This window comes from Halichoerus grypus, chromosome 9 (genome assembly GCF_964656455.1).
Source record: "Halichoerus grypus chromosome 9, mHalGry1.hap1.1, whole genome shotgun sequence".
NCBI classification, from domain to species: domain Eukaryota; kingdom Metazoa; phylum Chordata; class Mammalia; order Carnivora; family Phocidae; genus Halichoerus; species Halichoerus grypus.
In genome coordinates, this window is record NC_135720.1 from 9,936,841 (window position 1) to 9,958,920 (window position 22,080).

The following is a 22,080-nucleotide window of genomic DNA, read 5'->3' on the forward strand; positions in this document are numbered from 1 at the left end:
CCCAGCTCTGCCTCTTACCGGCTGTGTTAACTGTGGGCAAGTTAGTTAACCTCTCTGAGACTTGGTTTCCTAATAGGAAAATGGAGATAATAATAGCACTCATCTCGAGAGTTCTAGAAGGAGTTTTAGGAAGATGGTACTATCTGTCAATTAGCTGGCACAGTGCCTAGGACATAAGAGGGGCTCAATAAATGTTAGTATGCCAAAAAAAGTAGTACTGTTACTACTATTACTTGGTTATTTTTAAGATTTATTTTATTTATTTTAGAGAGAGAGAGAGAGAGAGCACAAGTTGGAGGGGCAGAAGGAGAGGGAGAGAGAATCTCAAGCAGACTGCACATCAAGCATGGAGCCCAATGTGGGGCTTGATCTCACGACCCTGAGATCGTGACCGGAGCCGAAACCAAGAGTCAGGCACTCAATGGACTGCGCCACGCAGGCGCCCCTAATATTACTTGTTTTACTTCATTAAGACTAATTAAGAGGATTCCTATTCTCCATAAGTGTGATTTGAATGGGATTAATAATTTCCATACTTTGTGTCCAAGGTCAAGGTGAACAAGCTTTATATTTAAGCAAACGCTGTGAGCAAGCAGTCGTTGAAAGTAACAGTGGATGAGGTATCACAGTCAGATGAGACAGCCTTGTCATTTGAAGATAAGCTGAAGTTTGCAGCGGTATTGAAATTTGCTGTCAATGAGTAATGAACACAATTACTGCTGGAATTAATAAAATAAAAGCTTTTCATTACAGTTTTTTCTTGTAGTTAAAAAGCCTCCCTGATTCCCCACCTGGGACAAGCATCTAGCATGGGATCCACTTGTCACACATTTCTTAATTCCACTTGCCCCCGCACATCTTTCATATGCTTGTTCTTGGATTCACTGAAGTGGTTGCTCCTTCAGTGACTCGCCTTTTCTTAGCTCACCTGCTTTAGGCTAAACTCACCACCAGGTAGAATGGAAACACGGAACTTTCCAAGTCAGCTTTTCCTGAACCAAACAGGGGCTGGGGAGGATCAAATTCTCTTTTCTTGGATCAACAAATCATAGAGGGAGCAACAACAATGTCATTTTATATACGGGAAATGCTTCTGTGCCCACAGAGGACTTTACTAGGATGGATAAGGGAGAAGAGAAGGAAGAAAAGTTTCTAAAGCCAAATATAAAAATCTAGGTCCTGGGAAAACGGCATCTTTACCTGCCTGCTGCAGACTTCACAAACACCTGGCCGCAGCTATAATAATTGCTGCCATTAATTGAGCAACTACTGTATACCTGGCCTTTGACATATATAATTTCTATTCCTCAAATAAACGCTTCATAGATGAGGGGGACAGAGGCTCAGAGAAGTTTGAACGTGTCCAAATCATAAAACCAGTAAATAGTGAAAATTGGGCTTTGAACTTATCTCTGCCTGACTCAAAACTTGCTTTTTTTTTTTAAGATAAATTATTTATTTATTTGGGAGAGAGCGAGAGCGAGCGAACGAGAGTGGGGAGAGGAGCAGAAGGAGAGGGACAAGCGGCTCCCAGCTGAGTGCAGAGCCTGATGTGGGGCTTGATCTCAGGCCACCGAGACCATGTCCCGAGCTGAATCCAAGAGTCAGACGTCCAACCAACTGAACCACTCAGGCACCGCAAAACTTGCTCTCTATTTAGCATTCTGTTTTTGCTTATTGCAGAGACTCTTGTTTTCCTTGAACTTGCAAAGAAAGACAATCCAGACGGAGCCAAGAAAGTGCCATTGCTACCCCAATGGGACACTAGTGAGGATCCAATGGAATGAAGTGCTCAGATGGACGGTCTTCCAGGTCCTTCTTGGTCCCAAGTGGTGGGGAGATGCCATGAATCTTCTGTGGCGTAGGGAGACTGAATAAGGAACTGGGATGTCAGGACTGCTCCCATGGGGTATTTGATTGCATTTGAGAGAATCCTGGAAGCAGGAGAAATAAATTTTCTGCTAATTATTACCCCCCACCAATCTGCAAATGATCAGTAGAATTAAATTTTCTTACACATTTTCTTACAGATTCCATGAGTCATGTCCTAAAATTATATTAAAGATTATACCTGGAGACTAATGCAATATAGTAGAGGGGCTACCAGAGCCTCTTAAATATATAGATCATTTGTGGGGAGGAGGGAGAGGTGGGGTGTGTGTGCACAAAGGCCCTGGCCTGGGAGTCAGATGGGCGGTCTAGTCTCTGCTCCGCCTCTCAACTACTCAGGGCCAGCCAGGAGTAATCATGACAATATAAAAAGAATAGCTTCTGTTTTCCATATGGAGCATTTACCATATTGCAGGGGTTAGATTAGTTGTTTTATATACAATCCATCATTTAATTCACACGACCCCTCCTCCAACTCACTCTTAAAAGAAAGAGATTTACTTATGATTAAAACAGGTAATTTCAGACAGGGTAAAAACCTCTGAGAATCCAGTCTCCATGAAAGCAACAAAAACACAGTCAAAAATGGTCAAAATCAACTCTTTCAGAGCTCTGAAAGCTAACCAAAGGCTTACAACAATATCAGAAACTTTCATTCAAGAAAAATGTCTGGATCTTGGTAAGAACAGTGATCTTTGTGGAGTTTCAACCGGCCCGATTCCAGCCCCTTCTCCACCTAGCTCCTCAGGAGCCTTGAGGATCCATAGCCTTGCAACTATCCATACGGCGGCATATTATCCAGCTGTAACCAGGACGGAGCACGGACACGTGCAACAGCGGGGATGGACCTTGAAAACAGTATGCCAAGTGAAAGAAGCCAGACACAGAAGACCATACATTGTGTGATTCCATCCATGTGAAATGCTCAGAGCAGGCAGCTCCATAGAGACGGAAAGCAGGTGACTGGTTGGCAGGGGCCAAGGGTGAGGAGTAATGGGAGCGACTGCCAAGGGGTATTGGGGTACTCCTTGGGATGATGAAAATGTTCTGAAATCAGGCAGTGGTGATGGCTGCATACCCCATGAATATACTAAAGACACTGAATTATATACATTTTTAAAAGATCTTATTTATTTATTTGAGAGAGAGCGAGCACGAGCAGGAGGGGCAGAGGGAGAGAGAGAGGATCTCAAGCGGACTCCACGCTGAGCACGGAGCCTGATGTGGGGCTCAATCCCACAACCCTAAGATCATGACCTGAGCCGAAATCAAGAGTTGGTTGCCCAACCAAAAGAGCCACCCAAGTGCCCCTGAATTATATACGTTTTTAAAGGGTGTGCTTTATGGTATGTAAATTGTATCTTAATAAACCTGCTATTAAATAAAATGAAGAGAAATAAATAAAATAGGTAATTCATGTCCATGGTAGGAAAGAAACCAAACAGCCCAAAAGCGTTTAGAATAAAAGGTAAGTCTGCGTCCATTCCTGTCCCCCAGCCGCTGAGTGTCTCTCTCCCATATGTTATTGTGAGTCCTTTCAGAGATTTTTTTTTTAAGAGAGAGAAAAAGAGCACGCAAGTGCACGTGTGGGGTTGGGGGAGGGAGAGAGAGAGAATCCGAAGCAGGCTCCACACCCAGCGCAGAGCCCAATGAGGGGCTCGATCTCATGACCCTGAGGTCATGACCCCAGCTGAAATCAAGAGTCAGATGCTTAACTGACTGGGCCACCCAGGCGCCCCACCTTTCAGAGATTTTTAATGCATTCCGAAGTACATAAGTACATGTATACACACATTTGTATATAAATGGTAGCATACTATACGTTCTCCTCAGGTCTTTGCTTTTTCATTTAAATGTCAACACTTGGCAATCATTCCACATTAGTACATACAAATATACTTCATTTAAAAAATTGCCACAAAGTATGTTTTTGTATGGATGTGCCATAATTTGTTTATCCGGTCCCCTAATGATTCATATATTTACATTGTTCCTTATGTTACATTATTAAACATATACAGGATCAATGGATTTATGTATTTTGGTATAAGTACCGTGCGCTGATTGCGCCACTGGAGCTCCAGATTTATGTATTTTTGATTTTGATAGATATTGCCAATTGCTATGCCACCACGATTGCTTCTTTCCCACTGGCGAGAAAGCAATCGTAAATCACAAAGCACCATTTAGCTGCAGTAGAAGCTTGGAAATGCATTCTGTATTCTGGGTGGCAATGTGCCTTGTTAAAAATGTAATTGCAGTGGAAGAAAGATACAGAGAGTAAGAAACAGATCTTCCTGGAAACATTAACTCCTTTGACTTTTAAAAAAACTCTCCGTGTCCTCTTCCTATTGTCTGAGCAATTGTCTTGAGTCTCCCTTGAGGAGGGATCCTCTACTGTCCTCCCCTTGCTACAGTGCTGGTGTTCCCAGGGTCGGACCTTGGCTGCTCAGTGTACCTACTCTTCTCGGGCAACCCGTGCATCCCACTGACTTTGCTGCCATCCCTATGCTGATGACTCCCTAATCGTACCTCTGCCCTGTGCCCGGGCAGGGCTGCCACGATTCTCTACCATCTGGCATCTCCCTATCCATGAGCAGAACCATCCCAGGCCTACCATTTTCCAGTATCCTCTTGAAATCAAGATTTTGTTAGAAGTCCAAGCTGGGATTTACAGGATTTAGGTGAAATTCTCAAACCTCAAATCTCAGATGCACCTGGATCCCTCTTAAGACTTTTCAGAGGTTCATGGGATGGTGCTTATGGAGGTGACTTCTAAGGCAAACACCTTCCAACTGGTGATGAAATTCTCATATGCAGGTTTGGCAGAGTAAGGCTCCTTTTACTTATTACGGGATGGGTTACTTGGGGGTGATGGTGGGGGTTTGCTGAATCTGGAGAGAACCGTGAAGGTGTTGCAAAAGAGGGGGCTGCCTACTGTGTGTCACCCTTAGTCAGATGTCTCTGTGGACCTCAGCCTGGGACTTTACATCTCATACGGCCACGACACTGACAGTTGCCAGGTGTCAAATTCTAAAAGGACACACTAGATTGCTCTGTTTCCTCTGTGACACAGGAGAACGTGGAGTCTATGACCCTGGAGGGAAGACCCCAGCACTAATAACCTACTATCTACTGGACATCTCCACAGGGCTGTCTCTTGGGATCTGGGCAGGTGTCTTATCAGAACTCAGGCTGCCCCCTTCCTGGCTGCCTGAGGACCCACTCTCAGCCATGAAGGCTGAGCTCCAGTGTGGTCTGAAGCCTCTCCTGACCTTTCAAGGAGAATTTGGCTGGCTCCTCCTTGAAACTCTCACATTGCCCCCATCCATACTCCTACCATCTGCATCCCATCCCCATCCAAGGAAGGCATAATGTAGCTCCTAAGTTGTGTTTCCTTCTTGCTTGTTTTATATTTTGCTTTATTTTGTTTGGGTGTCTTGGTTGGATAGTAACTTTTCCATTTCTAACAAACTTTGAATGTGCATACCTTTGGTTGTGGATCCTGTGAGATCAATTCCTATTGTGAATAGTGTATGATGTACTTTGGCTGAAACCACCAGATCAGTGAGCTCTGAGTTCGCCTGCTACTGTTTTTACTGAATCTTAGACTTCTCTCCAGTTTTCAAGCCTGCCTTTTGCCCAGGCCTTAGGCCTCTGACACCAACTCCCATGAATCTTTTACGATGTAGGAAGTAATAGTTGTTGAAGGAAGTGAGTGTGCTCAGAGCCATCTAGTACATTCTCTGTTGCCAGTGGAATAAGTACGGCACTGGGAATTCGAAGACTTAATGTTTGGTCCTGGAGGTGTTTCTTTGCTGTGTGTAGAGAAATCACTTACATGGATGGTGGCTTTTTTCACCTCGAAAGTAATATTACCTCACAGAGCTTTTGTCGGCATGGTGTTTGGTCTGTTAGACATGACTAGCACAGTGCTTAGGGCTTCTATGAAGCTTCAAAGTCAAAATTAATAAGAATTTAACCAAATGCTTGAAACTCTTTTAGTTGTTAAATTCAGTGTTTATGAAACTTTCATTATGTCAGAAAATGATTTGTGAATTAAATTTCTTTTTACTTTGTAAAAATTCCTGAATATCTAGATTATCTCCAAGACATGACTGCTGACCCTAAATTGGTTACTTGAACAAAACAAAAAATTTCAAATTAATACAATAATATTCTAGTTAAAGTGAGATGTGGGCACATTTCAGTGGGTTTGCTGTGATGTGGGGGGCCACAAAAATCAGAGGCCGAGGACTCAGGGAGATCTTAAAATGCCCCTGGATTAATGGCTTTATATAGGTAACTAGTGAATTACAGAAAAATGCATTAACTACTATGAAAAATCTCTAGAACAAATGCCATTGTCCCAAGAGGCCACCAGCCAGGCATGTCTGGTTAAACAGTGTTTCTGTATTCTACTGGATCATTCAAATTGCCGGGGAAGAGCGTCAGGGTTGTGCCTGAGAATGGGTCTTCTAACCAGCGCTCCAAGTGAGTCTGGCAGCTGGGTAGATTTGGGAACCACTGGACTATAATCAGAGCTCCTCCTATCTCCTCTCATTTCATTTTGCTCTTGGTTTGCCTTCTTGGAAAAGAACAGCGGATCACCCTCCTCTCCACCACATTTCTTCATGAACTTGACTGCTGCCAAGTCTTTCTTAGCCAGGCAGGATAAGCCCAAGGCCATTCATAACACAATCAAACATGGCTCCGTCTTCAGCCCTTTCCTTCTCAAACTTCTCCCCATCTGTAAGAACTCATGTCCCAGCACCTCCTCCCCACCCCCTACCAAGCCTCATTCTCTGCACTGTCCTTGAATTTCCTTCTGAACTCTCAGATGCCGGCTGGGACATCTTTGTCTTCCCTGCTCTCTTGCTCCAAGTCCCAGCTGCTGCAAAATGTTTTCTATTCCAGTTTTGCAATAACGGGCAGTAGCAGGGATTTCCGGGTGAGACTGCTGTAATTGCAGAAAGCCAAGAGACCGGAAACAGGAAATAAACGGTGTTAGATCCTCCTGAGACCAGTCAGTGAGGCCAAATTGTTTGGGAGAGGGAGGAGGGAAAGAGGGAGGTTCACCTTTGGTCTTCTGGGTGTATTACCTTTCCTGGGGCAGGAAGTCAGGTGAACAGACAGAGCTCTAGAGCCAGGTGGGGCCTGACTCTTCACTAATCCAGGCTGGGGGTTGGAAGGATGCTGTCTGCTGGAAATGTGACACTTGGTATTTTTAGTAAGAGTCTTATTTTGGCTGCGAAGGTAGAGGGGGTGCTTTCCTTCCCTGGGGGAGGCCTTCCTCGCCTTGAGGTTGGTGCATTTGGTTCATCTGTGCAAGGAGAATGCCACCAGAATTATTCGGCATCCCGCCGTATACCGCAGAAACTGCAGATTTCATTGTTTTTAATGGAACACAGCTAATTATAGATAGATAATAAAAATTAAGATGAATTTTCTTGTTGCGTGAAATATTTGTCGTCCTCCGATTTCGCCTGTTAACAGCACAGTATAACACGCCAGCAGCAGCGTAATGCAGAGTGTCTCGATGTGTGGCTGGTGATTCACTGGCGTCAGAATCACTGCAGTGGGAAGGGGTGGCTGTTGAGAATGCAGATTACTGGGCTCAGATGCAGGCAATCGGAATGCCTGAGGTGAGGGGCCCGGGGAATCTGCATGCTTAGCTTAGCCTCTCCAGTGATTCTTAAGCATTCCAAAGTTGAAGAGTCACTGATCAGTCAAGACCTATTATGTGCTAGGGACTCGATCCTGGTTAGAAAAAAATCCTCACAACATTCGTATGAAATAGATACTGTCATCTGCACTTTTACACTGAAGCTGAGAGAAGCTGATAGCGTTTCTGAGGTCACACAAGCAGGAAATGGCAGAGCCACGATTCAAACTCAGGTCCATCTAACACTAAACCCTGCTCCCTTTCCAAGAGGTCCCCATCTTCCCGCAGAGGCCCCATGGAATCGGCCTGTGATGTGTGTGGACGCTGAGATAGTCCTGAACACGTGCGGGAGGCCCCCTGGCAGAGGCCCGGACTTCGTGGGAAACCCATGGTATTTGTGAACTTTCTTCTCCAACAACTGCTGGATCTATTCGCCTTTTGATTGTGGGGGGTTCACAGCTCCTAGGAGTCCATGCACCGCACTGGGCTCAGATATCGGTGCTTTGGCTATCCCTGGACACTCATCTTTTTGGAAACTCTGATGATTAGCAGCGAGGTGGGGCAGATGCCATTGGGAACCCATCCAACACCCATTTGCTCCCCTCCCAGTATCAGGTGACTGTGCGTCAGGAGGGACGGAGCCTCGCTGTCGCCCCCCAGGTGTGGTCCTTAATCAGCCAAATTAGACGGGAATTCCACTCTGCCCGCCTGAGCTTCAACAATGGACATCTGCCCCAATTCCATGAAGATTCGAGAGCAAATCTGCTGGGAGGTTTCTGAGAGGGACTCCTTTATCACGAGCTGCCCAAGCTGTACCAGAGGAAAGGGCCAGGCCAGTGCTCGGGACAATCTGGGAATGCCGGCGTGTTGGGATCTCCATGGACACAGCCCCCCGGGACCGCCGAGGGATCCTGCTCACACAGAGAGCAGGCCAAGGGACCCCCAGCAGTTGCTCCCAGGGCCGTGCCGTGGTAGGACCACACCTCCACCCACTGACACCCGAGCCACCTGGTGTTTCCAGTCCCCAGTTTACAGGTTCACGTCAACGAAGAAAGGAGGCGCAGGAGGCCTGCTGGTGAAAGCGGGTGGCTCCCTGTTGAGCCAAAGCCAAATTCGAGTGTCCCCTGAAGTCAGTTTACGCCAAAGCCCCCACAAGAGGATACGCCTCCTCAGTTTGGAATCTGCGGGAGGATCAGGCGGGACCTCGGCGGCCCAGGCCTCATGTCATCTTTGGCAGCTTGGACGGAGCCGTTCCGGGTCACCGAGGGCCTGGGGGGGGGCGGCCAGGCCCTGGCTGACCTAGCCTCTGCTGGCTGCCCGGCCTCCCGCCTCCAGCTGGCAAAGCCCCCCGCTATCAGCTTTCGTCCTCTCCCCCAGCCTTCAATTGTCAACTTCCTCAGGATGTTCCTCGTGAAAAGCCAGCTTCCTCGTCAGGACCGGAGAACTCAGATCCTCTGTCCCTCCTGGCTCCGAAACCAGAAGCTTCCCCGACCCGGCTGACCCTCAGCTTCCCGGCAGGCCTCAGCCGGACCTCTGGAGTCTGTTAGCCTCAATCCGGGTTTCCACATAATACAATACAGCAGCAAACAATTTTAAATGGTTTCTAAAAATACAAGTTTCCTCCTTAATTAGTGCGAAGCAGGCTCAAGGCAGAGAATGAAGAAATCGTCACAGAGCCCACAGGCAAAGAATAACTCCCCAACCAAAGGAATCCTGATACCCAGGGAGAGCTACCACTGGGCACTTGTTTATTTTCCATCTCCTCCCCACGGTCTAATATTATCGCCATGATGATTGTTATTACTTATGTCGTGATGAGGATCATCACGATCATTACTATTGTTATTCATCATTGTTTTTACGATGATCACTCTTATCGTGGATCATCAATGAAATTTGTTGTGGTGCAACATTGAATAGAGTTTCTCTATTCACACATGGTGTCTGATTTAACAAAGATGGTTCGGAGAGTTCCCCTCAAGACATAAGTACGTATCACCCATCGCTGGCTGTCACTGTGACCCTCACATACCTCTTTGAAGGCTGAGGCTTCTGGAATGTTCCAGGTCCCTCCAGAGGCAGGGAGACCAGCCCAGGCTTGCAGAAGACACCTGGGGGGGGGTGCTTGTGCCTTCCTGAGCCTATGCAAACGTGTCGAAGCCTCCCCTCCTCATCCTACCAACCACACATGCAGGCCTGCAGGCTACAGCCAGGCCCTCCTAGGACAGAAACCTGTCCCCACACAGTGTTCTAAGTCAACCTGGGGCCTGGGAACCATTCCTGCAAGCCCAAGGGGGTCATGAATGGTGTCCTTGGCCCTCCTGAGACTCTATATTTTTTCTAAATAAGCTTGAAGGCAGAGGGACCACTCCTTTCTACCTAGAATGCCAGAGGGTGGTTTTACCCTCCACCAGAGCCTCCAGATTTTTTTTCCAAGTCAATTTAGGAGCCTGGGAACAGCCATTTCCCACAGACATGAGCACAGAGGACCTCTGTCTGAGCCTTGGGAGATTTTCTAAGTTCCTTCAGGGGGCCACCAAGGGCTAGAACTGTACTGCAAGGCATAGAGAGGGCCAGTGCCCACCTGACCAACCCCAGAATTTTCTAAGTTCTCCGAGGAAACCCTGGAATGGCTGATGGCTGGGGGACACTGAGGGTAACGCCCTCCAACAGCTCTGGCTGGATATATGGGAACCAAGACATCCCCACTTGGAGAGGCTCATGAAGACCAGATGACAACAAGATTTTATTTTTTATTTTATTTTTTAAGAAGATTTTATTTATTTATTAGAGGGGGGAGAGAGAGCACAAGTGGGGAGGGGCAGGAAGGGAGGGAGGAAGAATCTGAAGCAGACCCCCACACTGAGCATGGAGCCCAATGCAGGGCCCGATCCCACGACCACAAGACCGTGACCTGAGCTGAAACCAAGAGTCAGACACTTAACCGACTGAGCGACCCAGGTGTCCCAAGATTTTATTTTTAAAAAGGTTTGTTTTAGGGCAGAATAGCAGTTTCTTATGTCCTCTATAGTGAATACTTATCTTTTTTTGGTTAACCAGCTGTGATTGCCCCCTTTTCGGAAACAGCACCCAGAGTTCTTTCTGGGCAATAAGGCCCTGACCCACTCTCAGAACTAAAAGCCTAAATAGAGCTTTACCCAAGCTGCCAGGGTCGAGCAGGCAACCCAGGCCTCAGCCAATAGGGTGTTATAAATGCAGTGGGGCAGAGAACGTTGGAAGGTGCTAAGTGCTATGAGAACACTTGGTGGAGTCCTATATTCCTGGGGAGAGGAACCGACAACTTTCAGCTGTTGAATATGTGGTGTTTTCCTGGCAATTTGCAATCTGATCTCAATGCTGAAACCCCCAAGTGGTCTCCCTTCTTCCCTGCCTCCAGGCTTACCCCACACCAGTCCCTCTCTCTACCCGGTAGTCAAGGTGGTCTTTTCAAATATAAGTAAGTCTTCTCTGCTCGAAACCCTTTCTACGGGGTTCCACGGCCCTGTTGGCAAAGGATGAAGTCCACATGTTCACCTTAGCACTTGTGGTGTTTGTTGATTGGGTTCCTGCCTCCCTAACCCACACCGCCCTGCATTTTCATGTCTTCTCCATCACACTGTGAGGTCCTTGAGGGCAGGGATCATATATGACTAGATTGCCATCCATACAACCACGATTTCCATTATGAAACCCAGTTGGGATACCAGTAGAAAGTAAATACAGTTAAGCACAAGACATGGGAAGAACATCTCTGTAAGCAGGGAATGACATTCTCTCTGGAGTCTAACAAAAGATCTAACAGAAGCTTACACTTAGAAGAAGAGAGATTAAGTACAATCCAAAGGATTTGGACTGAACAGGGGATCATTCCAAAGTTTCACTTGATCTGAGCAGGTGCGCTCAAGGAGGTCACATTTACTCTTCCCACAAGTAGTAACTCATTCAGACAAACATCTTCTTAAATCATATTATCAATTTGATACAGAAACCAATCTGGTATCATGTAATAACCCTGCTCTTTACATGGTTGAAGAGACATGTTCTTCATTATAATAAGCAAGTAGTCATCAGAGCCATGTGCAGACTCAGATCATGGATTCTGCCTCTTGCTTCTTAGGAAAAGAACCTTCCTTCCTTTCTAAAGTAACACCTCTTTATTGGAGAAAAATTCTGAAGATACTGATAAGTAAAAGGAAAGTGAAAATCATCCATTGGCCCTCTACCCAGAGGTAACCACTATAGATAATTTGGCTTATATCCCTCCATTTAAAAAAAAGTTTTATTGAGATATAATTCACATGAAGTTGACTCATTCAAGATGTACATTTCAAATGCTTCTAGTATTTTCTCAGAGTTGTGTATCCATCACCATAATCAATTTTAGAATATTTTTATTACTCCAAAAACAAATCCTGTACCTCTTAGCATTCACCTCTCAAATTTCTACCTCCACCCCAGTCCTAGGCAACCATGAACCTACCTTCTATCTCTGTAGTCTTGCCTATTCTGAGTGTTTCATATAAATGGCATCGTACATCAGGTGCTCCTTTGTGACCATCTTCTTTCATTTAGCTTCCTGTGCCCGGGGTTTATCCATGTTGCAGCACAGGGCAGGGGTAGACCGGCTATCTTACAAAAGACCTTCCTCATTCTCTACTAAAAGAATCAATCACATTTTCTTCTCATCCTTTTGTGGTATATTTTTTAATGTGTAAATCTTTGCTTTGGATTTTATTTTGATATAAGTAAGAAGCAACTATGGTGAGTGTGTCTTTGAATTTCCCTACTCTCTTTAATTCTTCACTGATGGGAATTCTATCTTTATCACATTCTAAATTCCAGCGTACATATCAACACTCTAGGCCATCTCATTGAGGGAGTCTCCAGTTAGAAAGGCAAAGAAGGGAAAGATTTTGCAATAGTGTCCTGTAAGCTGGGACTTGAACCTACGTCCTGTTTCAGCATGATGGTGCTGGGAGGCGCAGCTGCCCCTGACTTTGAGTATAGATTGCTCAAGGCTCAGTGAACATGGGAGTAACTGAAAATTGTAACCTCTATCAGGTTTCTAACAGAGTATTTTAAAGAAATCACCTTCGGAAGAGCTATGAAGAGGTAGGCAAGAAGAAATAGCATCAACACCTTCATCTTCTTCACCAGGAAAAATAATTGAGGGCAAAGTTGAACATTTGTTTCTAGGATTCCTGGTTAAGCAGCAGGAGGGGCTTTAAAACCTGCTTGGTGCCCAGTGTCAGCTGTGCCTTCCTTAGAACATTAAGTGGTTCTGGGGGAGACAACGGGGTTCCCTTTCAGAAGAAACCTTTCCACTTGCGGTAAATAGGAATATAGCATTCTAAGCGAATCTCAGGGAATCCATGCCTCTGGGACTAGAGCAAGGAATCATTGGTACAATCTAACCTTGATGGGGAAAAAGTAATATTGCTTCTGGGCTATGTCATGATGTCATATTTGCTGTGGAGAACAGATAGTATCATGAATTTACTATATCCTGCAAGTGCTAAAAAACAATTTTTGCAAAGGCAAAGGTGGAAGTTTATTTCAGATACAGGTTAAAGGAGCTAAAACATGTCTTATTGACAGACTCTTGCCTCTGAACTCTTACCGCTCATTCTTGATGCCACCCATTTAAGAATCAATTATGTTTAACCTCATGTCAACTGAAGTGACCCTGTGCTTAAAGTTTTGAGCGAAACTGACTTGTACTCCCATCCCATGTATACTTGCAGACCTAGTATTCCTTTTACACTCTGGGGAATTTGCAGGGTGAGGGCCATATGTGTTATATTTCCCCTGGTTACCTCCAGCTTTGAAATCCTGATTCCACAAAATTAATTTAGTTCATGAAACATCTCTTTATCCCAACTTGTGCCTCACTGGCCTAACTGGCCATGACCTTCATAACTTCATTTTCCAAAATGCCATCATCCAAGGCTATGTATGTAGCTGACTTTTACTGATAGTTTGAGGCCATGGAGAGGTTTATATCTATAGCATCTGAATCTAAATCCAAAGTTAAACCTGAATTAAATCTAAAACCAAATTATTGACATCCTTGCTTTGGTATTTTGTCCCATTTCATCAAAGGTTTCTGTTTCACTGCCCATATTTCTGCCCACTTCTGTGCTATCTTGTCTCTTCTCTCCCCTCCCTGACCTTCTCCCCTTGCTCACTTTCTCCTAACCTCTTTTGCAGAGCACTTTGGCTCCCGTTTTTTCCCACTATCTTCTTCCAGACAAACTAATGAAGACTGACCTCCCAACTAGATTGACCTATTAAGGTATTTTTGAAAACAAAGGCAATTCTTTTCATGAGTGGAACTCTAGTGTTAGCTGGTAAATAACATTTTACTGGATACATGTACAATTCCTGGTGAAAGCAACCTTATGATAGTTCTCAATTTTATTTAACCCCTGTGTTTAAAAAAAATATTTTAGTTAAATAGTGAGGTAGGGCCAGGGATAGCTCCCTTTCCTGTAAGCCAGATTAGAAAAACTCATGATTCACTGGGCATTGGGTAGAGTACTCCCCAGGGTCTTGCCTTAATATTGGGGAACAATGAGCCCTAGATTAAACATGACCCTGGTCCACTTAATAAATCTTAAGAGCAAGACAGAAAGAATCAAACTATTCCCAAGTAACTTACCTTATCAAGAACAAATTCAAGAATATCTACAGGAATACAAAAATATCCAGTATTCAACAAGGTAAAATTCACAATGCCTGGCATCCAAGCAAAAATTACCAGACATACAAAGAAGTATAAATGTACTATTCACTATTATTCACTACATATACTAGTGAAAATCACATAGTAATACTTCTGATGTACTCTATTGGTTGAAATAGTCAAAAGTCTACTCAGATTCAAGGGATATAGACTCCACTTCTGATGGGAAGAGTGCAAAGAATTTCAAGGACATATTCCAACACTACCACACAACCCAAAACCCAGTATCTTAAAGCAACAACTATTTAACTCATGATTCTGCTGGGCAGTTTGTGTGGTCTCAGCTAGGCTTAGCTGATCTTGGTGGGCTCACTTACACCTCTGTGCTCAGTTGGCAGGTGACTGGGGGTTGGTTGGTTTATGATGGGCTTGGTGGAATGGCTAGGATGTCTGGGGCTTCTCTCCATATGGTTTATGATCCTCTAGCAGACTATCCTGGGCTTTTTACATGATGGCCTCAGTGTTCCAAGGCAGTAAGAAAGCAAGCCCCAGTGGAAGAGTGCTTTTTAAGTCTCTTGCTTGTTTGTATTGCTATTATCCTATTGGCTAAAGTAGGGCAATAGCCAAGCCCAGAGTCGACGTGGGAGGGTACTGTCAAAGCAAGCAGGTACAGGGAGAAGAATCTGTGACCATGTCTCCAACCTACCACAAATACTATGATTATCCTCATTTTACAGATAAGAAAACAGTAACAGGTAGGTTAAATAACTTGCCCAAGATTACACAGCTAGTAAGTGAAGGAGAGAGGATTTAACCTGGGCAATCTGGTTCCAGAGTCTATGCTTAGAATGATTGTGTTGAAGGTTGGGGAGTGTCAACTCAGGCCACCTACAAGGGGAGACATGGGATGACCTGACATCCTGAATACTGGGGAACTGTATCCAAGATGCTTATCTCTTACTGAGTCAGTGTGTGTGTGTGTGTGTGTGTGTGTGTGTGCACGCGCGCCTGGGTCAATGACTGTATAGAATCAACCTGTTTTCAGCATCAGGAAATCTACCAACAGTGGTACCATTTGTAGAGATGAAAGTGGAAAAAGAAAGATACAACTAAAAACTTGGTTTTAGGGGCACCTGGGTGGCTCAGTTGGTTAAGCGACTGCCTTCGGCTCAGGTCATGATCCTGGAGTCCCTGGATCGAGTCCCGCATCGGGCTCCCTGCTCGGCAGGGAGCCTGCTTCTCCCTCTGACCCTCCCCCCTCTCATGTGCTCTCTCTCTCTCTCTCTCATTCTGTCTCAAATAAATAAATAAAATCTTAAAAAATAAAAAAATAAATAAATAAAATAAAAACTTGGTTTTACTGTGGAAAAGCAATAGATGAGAACTGATGGTTATTCCTGCTCATTACCACGATCATTTTTTCTAGCAAACATGAACTAAGCGTGCACAGTTTGCAGGTGCTTGCGTGTTGCTGTGGATAAAGAAAAGTCTAGGCTTCACGAAGCCTACAGCCCAGTAGGACTAGATGCACAGTAATGATTACGTATCATAGTACGTGTCATTAATTTAAAGTTGTGATTATAACAAGCTCTGATTGAATGTGCTCCATCTTCTTTTGTCCCTGTGGCATGATTATTCTAATCACTGCTGAAAGAATTCAAGACAATACTACTGAGAATTGATGGGACAAAATGAATATAGCATCTCTGACCTGCCAGAGATGGTTCGTGCCGTGGAAGCTTCACCCAGGGGCCCTGGACAGGAGGCAGGAGGCCTGTCCCCTGTCCCCGAGGGTGGATGTCAAACAGACACTTGTCCCTGATGTGGTCTGAACCTCCCCAGGGCTACAGATATCCTCGTTCTTGGGTTGTGCTGGGAACGAAATCTCCTTTCTCCACTCTGCATCCTTGGCTCAGTTTTTGGAGGGTATTCAGAGGTTTTGGCTCAGTTGGTTAAGCGACTGTCTTTGGCTCGGGTCATGGCCCTGGAGTCCTGGGATCGAGTCCCGCATTGGGCTCCCGGCTCAGCGGGGAGCCTGCTTCTCCCTCTGACCCTCTCCCCTCTCATGCTGTTTCTCTCTTTCTCTCTCAAATAAATAAATAAAATCTTTAAAAAAAAATAAAATATTCATTCAAACCCAAACAGGAAAAGCCTGCCAGGCTTTCGGCAGCCTCTGGGAGTTTGGTTTTCTTGGTGCCTGGAGGAAACCTCCCACCGCTGAGGCTAAATGATAGATCTGGCACAGGAGGCCCAAATCCAGAGTCTGAGGAAATTACATGACAGGAAATGGAGTTTGCTGCACAACAGATCTGAAGTTATTAGTTCTCGGTGAGAGTTTAGCTCCCTTGGGGGTTATTTTTTTTTTAATGTGATTCTGAACTACTCTTTTAAGAGAATATGGTTTCCTAAGATTAAGGAAACTTTTAATATGAGGAAAAATATTTTTTATCATTTACGCCCTGTCAACTTTAAAGAGTTTTGAGGTAGCCTAAAATATGAAAGCGTGTACTAAGTAGGGCAGGGAAAGTAGAGATAAGAGGCGCTCAGAAGCCAGGGGCGAAGGGTGAGGTGGATAAATTTAGTGCTCATTCTGGAAGTTACTAATTCAGGACATAAAGGTGCTGTGACAGATTGTATAGTTCATGGTGCCTGATTAGAGAGAACCTTCTAGAGAGACGGATATTTTCCAGGAACTGAATTTTATGAGCGATTTCTTGGGTGACTCTTCTTATGAGGGGCATTAGCTAGTACCTCGAACGCTGTCTTCGCGGCAGTGTTGTGAGCGATACAGGAAACGTGAGCGAGCGTCAGTGTTCCCTTGCAGGATGACCAGTCTTGTATCTTCCCTGAGCTTCTGTTCACTCGCTCCCTGCCAGCCTCACAAGGCAACAAAGGGGAAGAGAAACACTTAGCCTCTCTTCGCTGTACGGGAGAGAGGAAAGGGCTGCAGGAGTTGCTGGCCATAGTAGTGGGAGATGAGAACAAGGAGAGAAAAGTGAATTTGCAACACAAGTAACCACAGAGGGTGTGATGAACACAGCCCCGGCAAGTCCTGAAAGGATTTTCTTCTCATCTTCTGTCCAGAACATGTATATCCGCTATCCCAACAGGCATTGTGGTTCGGGAGCTCGTTTTCAGGCTGAAATAACACTTGATTTTTACCTTCACTTCTGCCCACTGGAGAAATAGATTGGACCTTTAGATACTGAAAGTTAGGGCACCTGGGTGGCTCAGTCGGTGAAGCATCTGCCTTCGGCTCAGGTCATGATCCTGGGGTGCTGGGATCGAGTCCCGCATCGGGCTCCCTGCTCAGAGGGGAGTCTGCTTCTCATTCTGACTCTACCCCCTCTTGTGCTCTCTCTCATTTTCTCTCTCTTAAATAAATAAATAAAATCTTAAAAAAAAAAAAGATACTGAGGGGCGCCTGGGTGGCTCAGTCGTTAAGCGTCTGCCTTCAGCTCAGGTCTTGGTCCCAGGGTCCTGGGATTGAGCCCCGCATCGGGCTCCCTGCTCGGCGGGAAGCCTGCTTCTCCCTCTCCCACTCCCCCTGCTTGTATTCCCTCTCTCGCTGTCTCTCTCTCTGTCAAATAAATAAATAATAAATAAATAAATAAATAATCTTAAAAAAATATAGATACTGAAAGTTAAGAAAAAATTACCCCTTTGCAGCTTAGAGTTTAGGAAGAAAACATCACAGCACCTTACCTCCTGAGCCTCGAGCGGCTGCATCAGACCCAGTGGTTATAAAGGACCTCGGCCAGCGCCCTGTTCCCCTTGCAGGAGAGGCTTGGAAACCACGTGCTCCGAGGCGCTGGCTCCGGGGGAGAGGGGCCGCAAACCTCAGCACCTGCAGTTAAAGGCATCATTAGGGAGAGCTGCTCTGTCCTCCCTGGCAACCTGGAATGGCTCCACTGAACAGCACAGGGACCGCTTGGAACTCTGAAGATGGGTCCTGCAGGATTTCCGCTGTGCCTCAATCTTGCATTCCTAGGACTCGTTGATTCAATCAACACATGTGTTTTGAGGATCTCTGCATGGCCAGGCATTGTGCACGGGGCTCACACCACAAAGAACAAGAGCAGGTACGCTCCTGTTCACCAGCACCCACACTGAAGAGCCGAGAAGCACTAGGAAGGGCGAGAACAGGGTTGACAGGTTCTACAACAGAGGTCCGGGGCAGGGAGGAGGCTGGGGGGATGGGCGGCAGAGCTGGGCAGACTTTCCCAGGGGTGAGGCGCTGGAGCAGGTGGGTAAGTGAGAGGGAAGGACGCTCCTTGTAGAGTGCACGCCAAGCCCCTGGGAGGTGGGAGAGGAGAAATGCCCCACAAAAGCTCTTAGGCTGCACCCCAAGAGAAGAGGAAGCCATTGCAGTGCGGTAGGCTGGGGGGGAGGGGGGAGGCATGAGCAGGTCTGCATTTTGAAAAGATCACTTTGGCTGCAGTTTGGAGAAGCAATTAGAGCTGGGCCCCAGTCAGGTTGCTTTATCCCTTTAAATAACGTGGATTTTACTTTGTCTTCAAGCTTAGGTGATTAATTTGGATAATGCTATGGTTTCTGCCAGTTATGATCAGAGTGACCCCCACATTCCGATTTGCTGCAACAGTCCTAGTTCATATCTGTGGCCCTAGTGGGATTATTAATAGTACTCCCCTTCACTCTCAAAAGTGGCTGGGTTGGGCAATGAATTCTATGATCAGGCTTGTTAGGATGTTTTAAAATGCTGTTACAGAACACCAAACAGCCTGGCTTGCCAGGAAGGGGATGTCCCGTTCTCCTCCCTGGAGAGGCCAGAGTTAGGGCAGCTTCAAGGCCAGTCGGTTACCTGGCTCCACGGTGTCTTCATGATTCTGGGTTCTCCTTGTGTCTCTACTCTGCCCCACAAAGAGTCAGCATCCTCCTCAGTCTGGTGTCTGTCCTGGGACAACAAGGTCTCAGTGTCCCCAGAGCTTGCATCCACACAATACACTGTCCAGAGGGAGAGACGGTCTCTTCCAGCAAATCTCTGCTTGTGCCTCCTTAACCCAACCTGGGTCATGGACCACTGCTAAACCAATGCTGTGACTGTCTGAATGCCATTTTCTGGGTCTGACCCCGCCACTGTGAGGCGTGAGATAGCGTTACCCCATTCTCTGTCTTAGACTAATCAGGGCCCTCCTGATTTTGGGGGTCCACCTCTCCCTAAGCCTGCAGGAGGTGAAGGGAGGCTACTCAAATGAAAATCTGAATTCCCTTAAGAAAGCAAAAAGGGAGGAGAGATTCTAGATGCAACCAGCAAAGGCATATGACACAGGCCATTAGGATTCTTCTGTTGGTGAGGAGTTTGGGGGAGCTTGTTTGGAGGTTCTAGCATATACCCTGGACAGAAGAACGCTCCTCCTCTTTCAGGGAAGGTTGTTCTCTTCAACAGAGTGCTCAGCTTCAGACACACAGACATGGAACAGTGAGGGAAGGAGGAACACCTGCCTAACCAGCCAGATTAGCCCAATCAGCCCTGGTGACCAATGACAGATGTCACAGCCAGATCACCCTCACGTGTGTGGTAACGATTAGGGAGGGGAGAGCTCTATCTTTAAAGGAGAACAAGATCCCTTATGACTTATACCTCATCAGCTAATCTTTGTGACCAGACTTACTCAAGAATATTCAAGAACATCCAAGAATCAGGAGACTTAAGTATTGACTCTTCAGATTCATTTTGGAAGCTCAAATTCACCTCTTTGTTTTTCTTTCTATGGTTTTGGGAGCACCAAGCCCCTGGTAGGATGTTACGTTTTTTCCTTAATAGTGACTCTGCTCTCACATTATCTTCACTGAGTTCTTTTCTAAGCTGAGTTAACCTCTGCTCAGGCCCAGGAGACACAGAGGTTGAGTCGGGAAAAGACTCACCTGAGTCTAGTTTGTCCCAGCATCTAAGTGTGTTTGCCTTTGTCTTTGACTCCTTGGCTTCATTCCAAAATAAAGCGTGAGCGCTTTAGGATTGACCATTATTTTGTATGTCCTGACTTTTGGCTCTCCTCCATTAGCGTAATAGCTAAGCTCCTAATTGTTATGAAAGACTTAGACATTTTTACCCTGAGCTTGGAAAGGAGGGGAGGCAATGTTTTTCTCTTGATTCTGGAGCCACTCTGGAGAATCTTGTTATATTATCATTTCAGCTGTGGCTACTTGAAATGAATGGCCAGAGGAGCGGTCAGTGGGAGAGTCACTGGTCTCTCGCCAAGAGGTGAGTCTGGTGGGTTAAGGGACACCTGGGAGGTAGGCATCCTTGAGCCCTTTGCCACTTCCCCAGAAGCAGGGGCCTGTGGGATGTATGCTGGGGGCAGGGCTTGGGGGTGGGTCCGAGTGGGCCAAGCCAGGGGGGCTGTAGGTGAGGAGGCTCCTACAGGACCTTGCAGAGAAAGTACCTGTCAGCAGCACCGACAGCCAAGGGAGAACCAGGATGACGCCAACAGGACAAAGACTCTGGACCCCCTCCCCTCCTCTGCACAGCACAGTGGAAGAAGGAACGAGATGGAGAGGGTGGAGAGAGCCAACACTGCCCCTGCCTCAGGCCAAACTTTTGAACTGAGGACCTCATCACTGCTGGGAGGAGGGGGGGATATGAAACAGAAGTGGATTAACATGGATTGGACAAGACTTGCGTTTTTTTAATAACCTTGTGTCACAAAAGAAATAAGGACTCAGAATAAGATCGCTAAAGGACTGGAAATGTATGAGCAGATATAGCCATTTCATATTTGTTTAGCATTCAATACTAAGTTAAGTTTGTTCAACAGAGCAGTTAGCTACATGTATCTAGTATGAGTTATGCTCAACTGATCTATCTTTTATTTTTTAATTCAGGTCTTCTAAACTCATGGATGTAGAGTTTCTTTATTTGGGCAAAGTCTTTTGTATCTTTCATGCCATCTCTTTCTAGAATGCACAGAGAACCTGGGATTGCAGTTCAAAGAGGCCCGTGACAAACTCCACAGAGGTGTCTCCGCAGCTCCGGCATCCGGCTCCATCCTTCGACAGACCTGCTCAGCCTCAGCTACTCGGCTGTGAACTGTTGTTTCAACTAAGCGTGTGGGGAGCACCTGCTGTGTGCGGGGCCTTGTGCCAGGGGCTGGAGATGCACAGCTGTTCATTACAAACCTGCGGCCTTCTGGATACGCCCCATCAGGGGACCATCGGGCAGTGAATAGAAGGATGATGCAAGGATGGAGCGACCACAGAGAACTGGCCAGGCGTGGGGGAGGTGTGGGGGAGGAGGCAAGAGCAGGATCAAGAGTCACCCTAGCTAACCCCTCATCAACCCCCACCGCTCTCCTCTTGCTGACGCCAGAAAGTGTGCGTTGGAGGATGGCCCCCTACTGAAGCCCCCCTGGGTGACCACGTACCAGACGCCCCAGCAACACAGCTGTTACTACTCTTCAGTCCATAAAATGCGGAGATGGGCCATGGGAGTGTTGAGCAGGATTCGCAAAGATACTGGACATTGAATTTGCTTTGTGTTGATATTTTTTCCTCCTTCCAAAAAGAGGCAACAATGAGAGTGTGGCATAAATCACTTATGGGCAAAAGGAGACAAATTTCTAAAATGGGCTGCAGCATGCAATCAATTTCACATTGAAAGCTGCTCCTTCTAAATGCTGAAAAGCTATAAATCAACAAGCCTAATGGATTTTGTCCTTTCTATTCAATATCTTCTAGGGCATTGAATTTAGAATGTAATGCATCAGGGGGTAAAAAAACCCTGCAGCAAACACACGAGCTTGAACATTTTCGAAGTAAGATCCTCCGAGCTAAAAGCTTTCCTTCTTCCTTGTTATGAGGCCTTGACCACTTGTCTGCCTGC

General features: G+C 46.0%; 1 long non-coding RNA gene across 4 annotated transcripts in view; it reads right to left on the minus strand.

Moving 5' to 3' along the window:
• The window catches only part of LOC118550292 (uncharacterized), a 40,828-nt gene that overhangs the window by 13,104 nt on the left and 5,644 nt on the right, over positions 1-22,080 (minus strand). For 2 of the 4 annotated variants that reach the window (XR_004924479.2, XR_004924477.2), the window contains exon 2: positions 17,946-18,087. This is a non-coding gene — a long non-coding RNA (uncharacterized LOC118550292). Of the gene's footprint in view, positions 1-281; positions 1,935-17,945; positions 18,088-22,080 lie in introns of those variants that run through there. The other 2 variants (XR_013440887.1, XR_004924476.2) reach the window with 2 other exon arrangements.